This window comes from Etheostoma spectabile, chromosome 11 (assembly GCF_008692095.1).
Source record: "Etheostoma spectabile isolate EspeVRDwgs_2016 chromosome 11, UIUC_Espe_1.0, whole genome shotgun sequence".
Taxonomy (NCBI): Eukaryota; Metazoa; Chordata; class Actinopteri; order Perciformes; family Percidae; genus Etheostoma; species Etheostoma spectabile.
The window spans coordinates 22,995,042-22,999,612 of NC_045743.1; the positions used below are offsets into that span (position 1 = coordinate 22,995,042).

The 4,571-nt window shown below is 47.0% G+C and overlaps 1 non-coding gene across 1 annotated transcript; it reads right to left on the reverse strand.

The window, feature by feature from the left end:
- Positions 1-4,128: 4,128 nt before the first annotated feature.
- On the reverse strand, positions 4,129-4,344 carry LOC116698470 (small nucleolar RNA U3). The gene has a single exon (XR_004334216.1). It is a non-coding gene; the product is annotated as a small nucleolar RNA U3 (small nucleolar RNA).
- Between the last annotated feature and the right edge of the window lie 227 nt (positions 4,345-4,571).

The following is a 4,571-nucleotide window of genomic DNA, read 5'->3' on the forward strand; positions in this document are numbered from 1 at the left end:
GTTAAACGCTCCTTTGGTGGGCAAATAAAGTAGTATATGGAACATTGAAGAAAGTGCGTGTATTCACAAAGACCTTCTTTTTCCTATTAACTATCACCACGAAAATTGAGGAAAAAATAGAATCCACAGTAGACCGGGGCGGGGTGCTTTCTTTAACAAGAGTCAGGTTAAGGTGATCACGTCGGGAGTCCTGGCATGGGGCCCAGCGGCCGGCACTATCGAGGAGATAGTTGCTTTCGCAGATTTTGCAGACAAAGAAGGAAACGGCAATCTATGACCTTATATGCATGTCTGGGGGGGTGGAATGAGTGCGGTTTTCTGAGACATCGGCATGGAGATGGTAGCTTGGAGTGGCGGTGTTGGGTTAAACTTTTGCTAGAAACCGTGTTTGAGCCATGGTGCTTCATACGGTGGTGCAGGATCATTTAGGGGTGTAGACTAACGGGCACAAGGAAGTGAATTGTAAGGACATCAGTAGAGACTGCATATGAAAATCCTGCCAGCATAGGTTCGAAAGGGGTGTGCGGGTTTGATTTTGCTGGGACGGTTGAAGAGTGGAGTGGAGGGTTCAGATGTTGCTCTGCTGCGTCTAGGCAGCGTGGTCGTCACCTGTGGTCAAATCTTTGCCCAAGAATTGGGTGCTGTTCTGGATCACTGCCCGAGGCACACGTTTGTATTTGGTCTTGCCTTTTGTTTTGTACCTTGGGCAAAAGAGTGAGGCAGGATTTTGTAGGAAGCGCAGAAAGTTACAGCATATTGAGAGGTGAACATCTTAGGACTCCTGGCTTTTTAAGGAAGTCTATCTGCTAGTTAACAAAGAGATTCTGGCGGCTCCCGGAAAAATGTAAATTGAGAATGTTCTAATCAATGGAGCTCATGAGAGTGTACGGTACATGTCATTCATTTGAAAGAGCCATTTGTTTAAGTCCCAACAGTGCGGCGGAATCTCTCATACTGGATCTCTCTCTGGGGTGGAAACAGTCCTCTTCTGACTAAGACTTTATAGGACGTCACTTGATAACACGGTTTGGCGTCTAGGGGGGGATTACTGGTGTCAGCAGTCCCTAAGTCCGAGGAAGTTTCAGCAAGTTCATAAACCCGGATATGCGTATTACACAACATACATTTGACACACTATAGGGTGCAGAATAACTGAATTCTTACCAGTTGGTTGGGCGCCGTGGGGGGCGATAGGGGGGCCACGATATCTGGGATTTTTTGGGTCATTGATCAGACACCATGGTCTTTTGGGGGGGGGAAAACTAGTATTATGTGTAATTGTTTATTACTTTTACTGTTTGGGGTTAGGAATCTTTTACAAGCAGGAGTCCAGGGCCCCCATCGGGGGTTTGAGCCCGAGTTGTTAGCTTTTAACTGGTTTTGATTGCTCTGGCAGGGGGTCCGTTACCCTGCTGTGTGGTGATGAACGCCCAAGTCCGGTCATGGGAGTATGGGTCCCAGCGTCTTGGCAGCAGAGAGCACAATCTGTTATCCTGCCCAGTCTGGCCACCAAAGGGGTTTTTGTGGTGGCACTTTGTAGTTAATTTGCTTCATTTTCCCTTTAATGCAGGCTGTCCGGCCACAGGGCTGTGGTCCTACTAGGGTAGAAGCAGGTGGTTGAAGAGGCCGGGGGGGGGGAGCTCTCTGCTGCCGGATATAATGCAAGGCCACAGGTCATGGATCACAAATCTCATGGCGCTGTGCCCGCCCTTTATTCCGTCCTCGCCATGTCCCAGGAAATGATTTACTCTTAGGCTCGCACCCAGACGAGTTCGCAGGGAGGACCGCTACCACTGGGGGAATTGGGGTTGAGTAAAAGTTATTACCAAAATTATCCAAAGGAAAATCCACCGCTCCTGGTAATTCTTTGTTACTGTTTGGTGCTGGGGAATGTAGGCCGTTTGTAGCAGACCTTCGGGGGGGTCCATTGGTTTGGTCCATGGTAAAGGTGGTGTCGTGGTGTCACAAGAGGCCTAGTGGTAACTTCCACTTCCACGTTCACACTAAGGGGATCTATAGGTTAACCTTGGTTTCCCAGACGTGCAATCTTCTGAAGGAGTTTGTATTAGTACCGATGCCTACGAGAAAAGGGAGGGGCATCTTGCTGTCTAATATAGTTTAGCTACAATCACTTGTCAGATAGGAGCAGGCTTGAGCTAAGGGGTTGTGGGGTGAGGGGTGACGGCCCACAACTCAGCGACCGTGGCAGGGGTCTCTAAAGCCTTCAGCAGGTTTGATACACAGCCAGACAAACCTCTCCTTCCATTTGTGGGCTGATCCTTTGTCCTGATCATCCCCACTGCACCGGCACCGATAGATGGAGCCAGGTGAATTGTGGTCCGGTGAAAATGGGGGAAAGGGAGGGGGGGTCCCCGACCAGGTGTAACCGTCAGGCCATTCGAAACCCGACTTGGGGGGAACTGTTGTTCAGTGCAAACACAAGCACGGATTGTTGGAGCAACAGCTACACACTGGCCAAGCAACAGTACTTCCTGAGGAACGGCGAAACGGGTCCACAGTGTTCAACTTCCAAGGCATTGAGCAATCTGTCCAGAACGTTTTAGGGATGTGAAGCTCTCGTAAACATTGATGTAATACCTGCCAGGGACAGAAGGGGAGGGGAAAGGGAAGGGGGGAAAAACAGGCAAAAAAATGATGAAATTTGGTAACCATGGGTCAAGACAAGACCATGGCGGCAATAAGGGTTGTAGGTTATGGCTGAATGAGAAGGAGACTACGTGACGGGGGTGGATGTAGTAAGACCGAGAAATGAACATAAAATAGCGCCTATGCTAGGTTAACATTTTCCCTACGTCAACACCCGGCAAGTGAGGGAAAAGTAGCAACACGTATGTAATAGTAAGAAAAATGGGTATTGAGGTGGTGATTTTGCTAGGTATCTATCCTAGGTCGGATATCTAGTGAGGATACAAAGAAAGGAAGGCTATATTTAACAATATAAAATTCAGTATTGTGATACTGCAAGGCTCCATCACCATGTTTGCCCCATATTAATAAAACCTGTCTATTATTCCGGACAGCCATAACATCACTATAAATGGAAAATGAGCAGGAAGGGAGTGGGCAGTAAAACACTCGAAAGACTACGGGATGGAGGCTGCGAGAGAATGGTTGTCACCCAGGAGCTTTGAAACTTTGGGGTTTGCGGGGCGCATTACAGTTCGCAGTAGTGACAGAGGTAGCAGTTGAAGAAAGAAATGTTATGTGGATAACACGACTGACTGATCACAAAATGATGATTGGCGTTTTTGTACGGTTAGGGTGGACAGGGTATACATCCCCAACAGATGCTAACAGCATATCCAAACGCCATCACCGCGACATGAGGAAAGAAAAAGCCAATCACTGGAACGAGACAAAAAACAACGTTTAAAACAGAAACGTCGTCCTCCCTAAACAGGAACATTGGTTAAACGGCAGCCTTAGAAGAATACAGAATACAATAAAATAGGGATAAAGCCAAAAAATCACGTGCAGGTCAATCGGATTTCCCACATCACCTTCACGCCCCGTATCCACGGTCGTAGAGTAAGCCTGCTTCAAGTATTTGCGGTCATACATAATGCAACCATCTTTACAACAGGACATGCCGATCGGAGTCAAGAACCCTGGGTGGTTCACAAACCGGTGACTGGTCATTGTCCCGGGATTCCAGTCCACCCTTCCGATAGTAGGCCAAGTTCACACCCCTTTAACTACTGTCATCAAGCTAAGCCTGTCAAGGCCACACCTTCTGATTATTCAAGTGAGAACCCCTGGTGGGAGGTGTGGACAAAAAATGGCTGTGTATAGATGGGCATATTCCAACAGTGGCAGGGGCCTTTTTGAGGATGCAACACCTTTTTGATTGTTCAAGGGTCGGAAAAAAGCAAAGGTAGAAAATAGAACAATAATGAAATAATATGGCTTAACCCAGTGGAAAGTCACAGGATGGTATACACTAGACATAGAAGGGCATGTACCAAGAGTCAGAACGTAATAGTGCTAACCCTTTCAAGTACACCTTGTCCACCATGGACAAAACATTTCCTACTGATGACCTTACCTTCCTTAGAAATATAGAAAGCTTAGCATGTTTATTACCGTTCACGTACATAGTTAGTTTATACCATCATGGGTATCCCTTCCTCAAATTCCATAAAGAAGCAAAGCACAATCTAACATGACTAAGCATATTAGTGGTAATAATTACTACCTCCCTCTGTCAGCTTCGTCGCTCAGAAAGGAATAGTAATAACTGCATCATCGTGGTCCAGCGATACCAACACTAGACCACATTCCTCAAGTCAGAAACTCTAGAAATGATCCTGAAAGTATAGTCTTTTGGTAGGGACGGGGTGACTGCATCTCATCCTTCACTGCAGAGTGATTGGCACCTCAGGGGTTCCGGTGGCGGACAGAACTAATCGTTAACGTTCTCCAGAGTACTCTGAGGTTAGAAACAAATACAATTTAGATGCTTTAAAAGACCGATATGTAACGGGGGGTTGAAGGTTAGATATTTCATTCAACTGGGGTTGGTCGGTCCATACGGTCAGTGTCCGCCTATT